This window comes from Acartia tonsa, chromosome 9 (genome assembly GCF_053477335.1).
Source record: "Acartia tonsa isolate MP-2025a chromosome 9, ASM5347733v1, whole genome shotgun sequence".
Classification (NCBI taxonomy): domain Eukaryota; kingdom Metazoa; phylum Arthropoda; class Copepoda; order Calanoida; family Acartiidae; genus Acartia; species Acartia tonsa.
In genome coordinates, this window is record NC_137268.1 from 31,057,851 (window position 1) to 31,070,461 (window position 12,611).

The 12,611-nt window shown below is 30.2% G+C and overlaps 1 protein-coding gene across 2 annotated transcripts in view; it reads right to left on the reverse strand.

Moving 5' to 3' along the window:
* Window positions 1-12,611, reverse strand: part of LOC145328765 (uncharacterized) — a 173,387-nt gene that overhangs the window by 125,119 nt on the left and 35,657 nt on the right. The gene's annotated exons all lie outside the window — the stretch shown is intronic.

The window sequence follows — 12,611 nt, forward strand, 5'->3', positions numbered from 1 at the left end:
GTTTTTTTATCTTGCTTGATAAAGGACCTTTTCGCTTTTACACCACTAAACAAATAAACGTATATTTTTATGTAGATTTATTTGTATGTATAAAATATATGTAAAATATCACGACTTAAAACTGCCATGCAAAGATGGAATGAAATCTAAATTTTAAAACTTTGACTAAATATTTATGATCAGAAAAATCAGAAACATAAGACAAAATATAAACAAGGATACCATCATCTATAAAAGCGAAACTCTGAATCGGTAGGACAAACGAAAATTAACACATGTGTGAGAAATGAATAGGCAGAATATAAATGTATAAGTCGAAACAAAATTGTAAGTAAATTTGATGCACTTACTTACAATTTTGTTTCGATAATTACATTTTTATGCCTTGATTATCACTTTCTGGTAACAATTATAGAGTTGTAACGCTTTCTGAAGCTTTGCTTTATAAAAAAAACATATATTCAACGAAATATGCAAAAAAAAAATAACATATATAATTTAATTTTAACATAACTTTTAGAATAAAATTTTTAGCATATTCAAATATGATCAAACTATGAAGTACTATTCTAAGTTAAGATATTTAATCTATGAAATGCAGAAGTTTCAGACAGTCTGGACCAAACCAATCTTCTTCTGTATAAAACAAGGAAATTTCAATCCACAATTTGCGCAGCAATAAATGCTACTTTTATATGGGCGAAGCTGTTGTCCATGACACTTTAACGTCAGGTTCAACATCCATTGATAACAAAGAGAAGCCACTTCCTCTTTATCTGTGGTATTAGGTTAAGTAACACCCAGCAGACAATCAACACATTGGTTGCACGACCTTTGTCTAAAATGTCCAAACTGTACTTGGTAACGATTTTCACCTTTTTTGCGCCAAGGCCTTTCTCTATCATCTGACAAAATAAAAATAAATAAAGTGATAAATATAAAGTTAGTTTAATATTGAGCTTTAACTAGACTCTTCTTTTGTTAAATTATCCAAAAGTCATTCTAGAAAATTCTAGAATATTAATTTACTTTTTCCTTCACCCCTCCTAATCTGCATGCACAGACAAAACAAACCAAAATAAAACCTTTTAAACAACCAAATTTGATTTGTGCAACTAAACCCCTTTACAAACCAAGACACCGATTATCCCAGGGAAAAGGGATATTAATTCTCAATAAAAAAAAACTTTGTTGTCTATGGTCTAAATAATAATATCAATTTGTATTGATATAATTGGAGATACTTTTATTATTAACAGTTAGGACTTTCAGACAAAGATCGTGCAATCATAAAAGAACTACAGTGACTATCCATCCCCTCGGGTAATAATATAACTTTGTTCATGATAATTAGTATTACGGCATGCTAAGTTTCTATTATATGAACAAATACAATCATAATCTTTTACTATATAAGAATTTACAGGCAGAATAATCTTCAGGGGTAATATCCCTTTTGCAGCTTATAAAGATTAGACAAAATGTATAGAGATTGTAAAACTGATAAATTTTGTTTTACCAGGGGCTTGGGGCTTGGAAATGGGGATAAACAATTCATGGTTCTAATCATTTAATGCTAGTGTTTTAATTTTGGTAGTAATGTTGGATAAAAAAGTAAGAGGATATTTGTCTATCTCTATGTGTGCCTGATTTTAATATCTTGCAAACTTCGGACGATTATGGTTTTCTTTGCAGTTAATCTTCTTATTGGTCAAGAGAAGGTTTATAACTATTTTGTGGGAGAGTACCACGACCCTCCAACAAAGAGCAATTGATCCTTGAAAAATATTCCCTCCACCGTTGTTTTTACCTTTTCTTTTTTTAACTAAAATTAAAAAGTAGTGGGTCGACCTACCTTACTTCAAATGCACTTAGAGGCACTTAGAGGCTATTGCTGAATAAAGACAAACATGTCTACGTCGTAAATATGCTCTTTCCTCTTGTATGACACATTAATGCAGGTTTTTGACCACTGAATTTGTAAGTCAACACAAATCCACTAGTTGAACAGAGTGGAGAAAGGTTCGACGATCAAAACCTTTGGAAAAAGGTTCGGCAAATAAAGATTGTTTTATTACGCATATCAAACATGAGTAAACACTAAAGATAAACAGTCGGATAACAGTAGTATAAGTCTGGAATAAAATCTTAAGTATATGAGTCAAAATACTTCAGGTTAGCGAGTTGGTGTTATTGATAGCACAACCTTTGTATGGAAGTTCTGAATTTACATGGACATGAAATAAGCCTGCATATAAGAGAAGACATTCTCTATATATTGTCTTGCGTTTTGCATAATTCAGGTTAAAATAGAATATCACTATATTTCTGTAATTGCTTGAAAACCTACTAGGAACCAACAACAAGCTGTTTTATATGTAAATTTTTATTCATTATTTACATATTCATGCATAAATTAATTTACAACAAGGACAACTATGGCCATAAGAAGTACAGAACTTGTATTAGTATAGTTAAATGCTAACGGATAATACGCCCCTTGAGGCCTTTAGGAACACTTGAGGTCAGTCTTTTTAGTTTTAAAACGAGAAAGTAGAAATAAACTTCGTGGGGGGTCATTTTTATAGGGTAAATAAACTGTAGGGAAGGTGGTAGTACAATCCTCTAAAATAGTTATAAACCTGCCCGAGACCTCTAAGAATCTACACTTATATCATATATATAACCATATCGATTCAGCGGTTAGCGATACTCTTTGGTACAGACAGACTCAGATCCTGTTAGTTTATTTATGACATATTCAATGAATAGATATGTCATATTTGTGTATAAATATAATCATTGAGTAGCTTCAATACTTAGCCAGGCCTTTTATTACCCTCTATAATTAGATATTTTAGTATCAAAAGCAAAGCTTTAAAAATTTAGGGACTTTACGTCTGTAGCTTTAAATTGTGCATGAGACGGTTTGACAATCGATATATTAATACTTGGATGTTTTCATGTACTGGCTAAAATAAGATACCCCTTTATCCCATCCCCTCCCCCCCGCCCCACCCCCACTGAATGAACGAATTGACCAATATTAGCAAGCTAAATTGATGACAAATTTTCCGCTGTCAATATATCCACGAATATCCTATAAATTGATTTGACAAAAAATGAATACAGCAATAATACATCAGTATATCCAATTAAAAGATGAAAAAAAAGATAGTTCATCAAATTCTTGACGTAAAAAACATATTTACAATAAGATATATATATTAATATTTTTATGGATGTTGCCATCCTTGTTTTATTATTAACAGCCTATGCAGATTAAATTACAATCGTTTTATTCTTGTTAGTTATACCTAATTAATTTTGTCCTTTTTTTCAATTCAAATAATGAATTTGTATATCTTTTACAAAGTACAAGTTGCTTCGTCAATAGCCTCCTTTGCCCCCGGGCCCTACCCAATTTTTAAAAATTATTTCATTATGATTGGACCATTCTATCAATTTTGACTTTGCATGGTTGTATTGTCAAAATGACAAAAAATTATTTTTGATCAATTTTATATCTTTTTTTCGACTTCCTGATTATTTTTATTACATACGTTATTTAAGAAATATATGAATATTCAAACAAGGCATAACAGAGCATTTGGTTGTTTATTACACTTGTCTCTAAAGTTTTGCAATAATGTTTTCTTATTCGTTGGCTCAACAACTTTGATGACTTCATTAAATTTTGGTTGATTGGTTTATTGAGTTGAGAGTCCAAACTTTTTAACCAATAGTTATTGGGGACATACATCAATTTATCCTCAGTTTCCTTTCCCTGTACGCTCAACTGAATATTGCAAAGTGGATCAAATTTTAAATTCTTCTCAAAATTTTGGCTGCTCCTTTAAAAGTCATTTACTTTTCATTTCAGTTTTGGCAGATAAATCTCTATCTATTTATAAATATCACATGTGTATAGGTCAAAAATAGGTTTCTTTCTATATATAAAAGTAGCAGGATATCTATGTGTGTATATGTGTGTGTAGCGAAGTATCTCGCTAACCTCTGAACTAATATGATTCTTCTTTACAATAAAGCTTCTTAAAGGTCAAGGAAAAACTTCTACTCTCCTAAAAGGAATCGCCCCTGGGACATAAAGTCACATCGAGTATTAATTTTTAATTTTTCTTTTTAAAATTAAAATGGAGATTGACAAATATAAAAACATGAAGATGGACAGTTTATGAATGGAATAGTAAAGTAAAGTGTAATATATTAATATAAGCCAGGATCTAAAGGGATAAAACAATGACCGATAATCATAAATGGATGTAAATACCCAAAGATGATACACAAAACTACCCCTTTTGTAGATTTAAATTAGTGGTTGACACTTGAACACTAAACTTACTGATTAACCAATCAAAATTTACTAAAGTCCCCAAAATTGATAAGCAAACGAATACGAAACTTTATCATAAAACTTTGGGAACCAGTGTAATAAACAGCCCATTGTCCCCTTTCTCTGAATAAAAGCACCCTGACCTACTGCCAGTAATTAAAACCAAATTGATCAGAGATAATTACCTCTGTTTATCAATTAGTTCAACTAATTAAAGATTATAAAACAACACACTGACATTTAGATAAAACAAGGTTAAATTTATTTTGCATCGTATTATAGAAAGTTTTCCACGGGTAATAAAATCAATAATAAGATTATATCCTGTTTTGTTAGCCTATAAAATGGGGATTAGACCAATATATAAAATCTACACAAGATATTTAAGAAGTCTATCTCAAATGGCTAACTATCTAAATCTCATTTACCCCATAAATGGCAGATAGACAGACGGACAAGCTTTGCTATTAAATAAGTAAATTAAAATAAAATTTATTTAAATATAAATAAATATTATATTAATACATTTAAAAGGGCAAAACTTTATCTTGGGAATGGTTGGTTGTCTGTAATAGTTTAGCACATAATCAACCATAAGTCAATATGAGATCTATCAATCCATCATCCCCCCAGTCATCTCTTCCTGTATTCCTGAGTATAGACCAACTTGTATTTTAGAATTTTTAATGAGAATTGGGATTTGCATTTAAATCAACTTGAATCATATGATAGTTGTTTGAAATTTAACAATAATATGCTTTGCTTTAAATTTTATTAAACGTGATAATTGAATATGCGTAAAGTGTCATGTGTGACGTCATAGAAGTACATTTTACTTCTCGTCCAAACATTCCTTCCTCCTTAGACGTATTTTTATGACGTCACACTTGGCACTTTCCGCATATCCGGGATAATTTTTCATCTCATATTTTTGTTAATCAAAATTGGTACTTCTTACTGTTATTGTTTGACAATTACAAAATTATTACATTGTTTCAATAATGAATATTATGACCTGTGGAAACCTTAAAGGCTAAAATTGTCCTTCATAAAAATTATCCCTTTTGTGAAAAAAAATCTAATTAAAATTTCTTAATTTGATTCTCTGTCTGTAAGCGCATGCGACAACTCTTAACAAGATCAATTATTCAAAAAAAAAAACATATCTTGATTTATGTCAACAATTTATTACAGTCATGGTCAGGCCCTGATATCAGAGAGATAGGTGACTAGTCCCCAAATTTTTTTTAATAACCCCAAAAATATTATTTTCAAATTTTTATTACCCTACCCCCAAATAAAAAAGCTTTGACGTTCTTGATTTATAAGTTTTTCTTCTAATTACAACTGTTTACTTTAATTGCTTAATACTTTTTAAAATAAAATTAGGTGAAACAAGTAAATTTCTTGATTTTGTGCTTAAATAATAAACAAGGATAGTAGAATCCAGTGGCTACATAGCGATATGAAAAACGTTGAAAATCTAGTTTGCCTCCAAAAATTTGATAAAAGTAAATTATTTTTCTAATTTCTAATCATACTTGGGTAGAAGAGAATAACTTATGTATATCTCAAAAGTAATAACTTTAATATTGAATAAAAAATAAAACTGTCGTGCCCTTTTTTCCACCTCTCTTTTTATCATAACCAGGATAGAGGGGACTTGTTTATAATACTAGTCCCAAAAGTTTTATAATAACGTTTTTTAATACGTTGGCTTAACAATCTTGGGGACCTTATTGAATCTTTATTGGTTGGTACAATGAGTTGAGTGTCCAAACGTTTCAACTACTAATTGTAATCTAAAGAAGGGGCAATTTTGTATGCCATCATTTAAATGTACATTAATATATCGACCATTGTCTTATCCCTTAGATCCATGATCATAACCCTTTTTTTCCATCTGAATAAGCCTATCAACAAGCACGTTAGCAATTTTTATGGCCAGGCATTTCATTATTTAATCACGCAAATATTGTTCTATGCACCTTTAATATCCATAATCATACTAAGAAATATATTAAAAAATTAACTAAAACTTATTTCTAATAGACTTGATTTAACTTCAGAAAATATGCCATAAAAAAATAAGTTATTTACGTTGTTAATAAAAGGCATATAATTGCAGTATATGATGTCAAAAATAATAATGGTGTCTTAATAATGATTATTTTTGACTGTTGAAATCATTTTTAAGCAGAAACAAAACACATGTCAAAATAAATTTCTCCTGTCATCTAAATTTGTAGCGGGACAAAGTGTCTCAAAATCCTCCATGTGACGTCATAAAAATTACGGATTATTCATCACTTTTTAGGGGTTTTCTTTCCCGCTTCTTCTCTCATCTCCCTCATTTCATGACGTCACGTGGCTGATTTTTGAGAAACTGTCCCGCTACTCCAAACTAATTTTGTTTTCGTATAATTTTATTCTATGAAGATAATCCTTCTTGTTTTATAGGTTAGCATCTGAATGTGTAAGAACTTCGCTAAGGTGAAGGGAGGAATAAATAACACATTTGATAAGTTAGGGATATCTTATCTGAAGAAGAAACAATTTCATTAAACTTTTTTATCATTGAAATAAAACTAAGGTTCTGTATTAAAGTATTATTAACAAAAATGAAATATAAGTTGTTTAATAGTTATTTCTCGCATAGTATCAGAAATAGGTTTTCGCGGATATTAAAATGAAAAATTATAAGATTAAAACTGGTATTAATTTTATGATTTTTTTATCATTATTCTTTAAAAGATTGTCAGTAATTCGATACTTAATTTTTTTTAAGTATGTCTGATATATTAATCCGTTTCGAAGCCATACTAAGCCATACTGGACAATTTTTCTAGAGATAAATTATCCCTCGCCCATTTTGAACCACTTTACAATAACTAAATGTATGAACTCAAAATTAAACCAATAGATGTGAATACAATAAGACATATTATACAAGAAAAGTATCAGCAACTTCAGTGGAAAATCTATAAGAAATGATGGCATATTAAAAACTTGCGAAGAATGAAAATGAAAGATTTAAATTAATTTTTAGAATAGTCGAAGCATCGTCTATAACATTTCAATAACGATTTGTATTTTGCAATGAAGTATAAAAGAGTTAATAATATGAAAGAGTGGAAGGCCATAAAATTTAAATACTTCACCCCTCTATGTGGGGAGGGGGATGGGTTTAAAACTAAAATACACAGGGATCTAAAGGGATAAGACAATTGCTGATAAATTGATGTACATCCCCAATGTTGATACACAAAATTAACCCTTCTGTACATTAGTTAGTGGTTGAAACGTTTGGACTGACAACTTGATGACCAACCAATCAAAATTCAATAAAAGTCCCCAAAGTTGTTAAGCCAAAAAATAAGCAAACTTTGGGGACTACTGTAATAAACAGCCTAATATCCCCTACCTCCTTGAAAAATACACCCTTTAACTTGCATATATTAGCCATTACATGCCTAGATAGATGTTCCCGATAATTTGGTCCTGGGATAAATATAATTCAATACACGACAAGCAGATAAAAAGATGATAGACACCCAGTAGACCAAGAATGTATTCAAGTTTACAAATAACCACTTTAATACTGACCATAAGTTTAATTGATATTTGGCCTTACGAATATTTTTATTTTTGGACATTTGTTTATTAAATACACTTTTTCAAAACATATGTAAAATGTACAAACTATGTACTGTACAAAATCAGACGCTGAATATAACTATTACGATAAAAAGAGTGAAAACAAGGCCACTTAATCAATTAAAACCACAATAAAACAATGGGGAATTATAAAATTTGCTATTGTTACAACTTTCAATATCAAACATCGTTTGTATTTAACAGAATATTATAATACCAAATACAATAAAATGGTTCTACTTGTGTCAAAATATTTTTATGTAGGCCATACTGTATATATCTTGTTTAAACATATAAATGATACCATGATTAACAGTAGACACTACTACTCGCATATACAGTATGACCCACAAAAACATATGTGCAATGTTTTTTTTTGTAAATAACAAAACAATTAACAAAAAGTTATTAAGGCAATAAAGATAAACATTTAGCATAAAATTAAACTTATTTTTTTAAACAATTGAAATAATTTTTGTGCTAAAAATGTAAATTTTTGTTCATAAATTGCAAGAGGGTTTTCCATGGGCCATACTGTATATCTTGTGAGGGTATAAACAGATAAAAGGATACCAAGATCCAAATCAATATTTATGGAACCACCAACTTCCACCAACAGAGATTTATATTCTGAAGAAGAATTAATCAAAGAGAGAGAGGGGACAATTGGCTGTACATTACACTATTCCCTAAAGTTATATAATAACGTTTTCTTTTTAGTTGACTTAACAACTTTGGGGACTTAGGTGAATTATGGTTTGTTGGTTCACTAAGTTAAGTGTTCAAACGTTTTAACCACTCATATTAATCTTCAGAAGTATTAATCTTATGTAACATCATTGGGGATGTATATAAATTTATTGGCCATTGCCTTATCCCATTTGATTCCTAAAGTTAGTAGTGCTTAATAGTAAAAAATGTAGTTCAAACTTCTCAATAAAAGTAATATAAAAATCTGGGAAATCAAATTAATCCATATTCTACCATTTAGTTTTAAGAGCACTTTTCCCTGTTTCTTCAGAAGCTCATTTCATTTAACTAGATGGACTCAAGAACCTTGTGAGAAGCGTAGCTTATTTTTAACAAGGGTCTGTACGTCTTTTTTATAAACTAGCGGTTATGCCCCTTGGAACTAGGGGCCCTGTAATCGAAGGGATCAATAAATAGCCTAAAACAATCCCAACTCTTAAATCTAAAATAAAATAGCGTAAACCATGGGACATGTGGGACATGTATGAAGCTTCCCTAATAATGAGAACTCAATGAGCTCAGAAGTTATTTAGATATCAAGCTTCAGACAAAAAAAATCACTTTATATAATAATAAGAATGTTTATTGAGTATGATATTGGCTAACTAAATTTAACTTGGTTTAATGATTTAATAAGGAAATTGTTCTATGCAAGCTTATTTATGATGAGAGCAAAAAGTGTTATGTAGACTTTATTAAAAACTATGCACTTTGTCATGCTTGTTATACGCTTTAATGTGTATACGTGCATTTTTAATGTATATTGTACGTTGGGTACTTTGTACAAGTATGATTCATCGCTGAGGAAAATGCGTACAAAATACGAACATAATTTAATTTGAAATAATGGATACAGAATATACTTGGATATTATGACAGGAGAAAAATTGTCGTCAATTTATTAGTCGGGCCGTTTAGCTATTAGGAGGCGAGGGGGTAAAGGAGTGACATGGGGATGGTCGTTATTTTAGCCAACTACAGAGTTCACTTTATTATAGAACATGAAAATCTGTTGCAAGATCCAAATATAATATATCCATTTTTGAAATATATCATATACCAACAGTTGACTATAGGCTAAGGGTTAGGTAACTTATTCTTAAATTCATATTGATAAATATACAATTGTTGATACTCTATAATTTGGTTTTAAAGTTATTAGATACATACGGCTAACCGACCTTCTTGTATTTTTATACTTTTAATTGAACACATATCTTTCTATTAGCTTACCATTAAGAGATTATATTATAGTTCACTGTATTGTTTTATCTTGGCTTTTTTGGCTTCGTGTAGCCCCGCTAATTGTGGACAAATTTATTCTGTAAGGAAAACACGTACTGATATATGATAACTTCGTGGGCTTGATATATTGTCTTTTAAATATTAGACTGTAATTTTAAACCTTTCTAAAATGGTAGGTTGCTCAGTGTGTGTCTATATTATGTTTTTATTTGTGTCTTCAGTAGGATCTCTTAAACAGCTGTACTTTTTATTTTTATATTTTTTTCAATGTATGCTTTGTGAAAACTTCGTAAAAATGAATAACTGATAAACATACCAAAAAGGCATGTATAGAGCTGGATTCTAAGGGATAAGACACGATAAGATAATGTCCGATAAATTGATGTATATCCCCAATGATGATACACAAAATTATAACTTATGTAGATTAAAATTAGTGGATGAAACGTTTGAACACTCGACTTAATGAATCAACCAATCAAAATTCACTAAGGTCCCCAAAGTTGTTAAGGCAATAAATAAGAAAACGTTAGTATATGACTTTAGGGACTAGTGTAAAAACAGCCCATTATCCCCTGTCCCTTTGTGTATAGTGGCTTCGCTACTAAAATTATGAGAAAACATAATTATATTTTGTACCTATATACAGGGTCGAGTGCATAAATGCTTGTTCAATTTGTTGGACATACACAAAATCATGTTCCTATTACTTTCCTAAAAATGAAAGGACATGCAACTTAAGATTTTATCTCAAAATTGTAAAATTCTACACATTAAGAAGGGCTAATTTAACTAAAAGATAAATTACCTATTACTTTTTCGCTGACCAAAATTAAACTTTTTTTTGCAATTCTTATTACTTCATAAAATAACCAGCAGAAAAACAGTACATTTTTTGTTTCAGCAATAATGTTATTTATAGATTTTTATAAAATTAATGGCGTAACTCCCTACTCCGTGGCATTAAAAACAAGATTAACCAATGCAATGCTAAGAAATAAATTAGATATTAATCAAACCTTCCAATTAAACTGGAGGGTTTATTTGACCGAATAAAAAAAAATGCGCGCAGCTTATTGACCAATTAACCAATTTGGAAATGCTTTTAATCTACCTGCTAATTGTTAAATGATTGTTAACAGGCCGAAAATGCTTTGTTTTTATTATATAAATAACTGTTGATATAGGTTAAGGTATCTTTTTACTGGTCAGATTTAGCAAAAGCATATCTCTTTCGTAAATGATTGTTTATTTAGCTCTTGCAACGGCCAACCTGGGTTATGAAAGTACCAAACTTTGCATAAAAATATGCATATTATTTTTTGTATGCTTATGCTTCACATATATAAAATTAAAAAATCACATGTTCTATTCTTTAATACCGATGAGTTGTCTATTAAATAAGACTCAAATCTATATCTTCGTGCAATCTTGTCTTGAAATTTATTCAGACATCAAAAATCCTTACCTAAAAATACAAATAAGTTGTTAAAAAGCATAACAGTAGTTACATAGAAAAATATATATAGAATACTTAAATAACACAGAATAAAAATACATTATTGAAAAAATACTTTAGATTACCCCCTTCAAACCGTTTAAACCTCTTATTTTACTCCCCTCAATATTAAAAGCTTGGACGTCCCTGTATTGAAATACGTTAATAAGAAGTATGCAATTGGTGATTGTAATATTAGACAAACAGACGAGCAATGGTTATAACGAAGCTGTACCACCCAAATCAAAGCTACCTGACCTCTTTTCTAAAGTATTCTTTTGGCGAATATCTTAAATATGTTGAAAGAGTAGTGACTTGTAAATATACATCTAATTAGAACAATACACACAAAATTTCAAATATTGTACAGCTTATACATTGAATGGAGTCCCAGAAAATGCCCATTGGTCGTACGCGGTCATGCGTCACGTTGGAAGGGTGACAAAAATTTAAGATCTCAGATTTCGCGATTTGAGAAAAATTTATCTTTATATTGTAACGAATTAAATAATCTTGCAAGCATCGCTTTTATCTTACAAAGGAAAATAGTAAATCAAATAGCGAAAACTGAGATATAAAACCTGACATGACGCATGACACTTACGACCGCGATAATTGGCATTTTCTTGGGCTCCATCATACATTGTACTTTTTTACAGGGAAGGAGGAGATATTTGACAGTAAATTGGGTCGGAAAACCTCAAGTGTCCATAATTTTCTACCAATATTTTTATCTAGGGAAGGGAAATTTTGTTTATCATTATTAGAGTGTACATCAATCTATATTATGGCCACAGAGCACGAAATGGTCGCTATTCAAAAATTGAAAATAAGTGTGGGCATCCAAAACCTTTAGACATTTGTTGCCCCTGGGTATTGGATTAACTAATTATATACTCATCTTATGCTTAGTAATAAGCAAGGATCCTATAGTTTCAAAAACAAATAAGTTAAGGATAACCTAGGAAGGGAGGGGACATTGGACTGTTAATTATACTGGTATCTTAAAGTTTCATAAAATTACTCTCTTATTAGTTGGCTCAAAAACTTTGTGGACTTTGGCTCAGTTGCACAAACTAGTAGTGTGCAAACTTATATACCAATAAT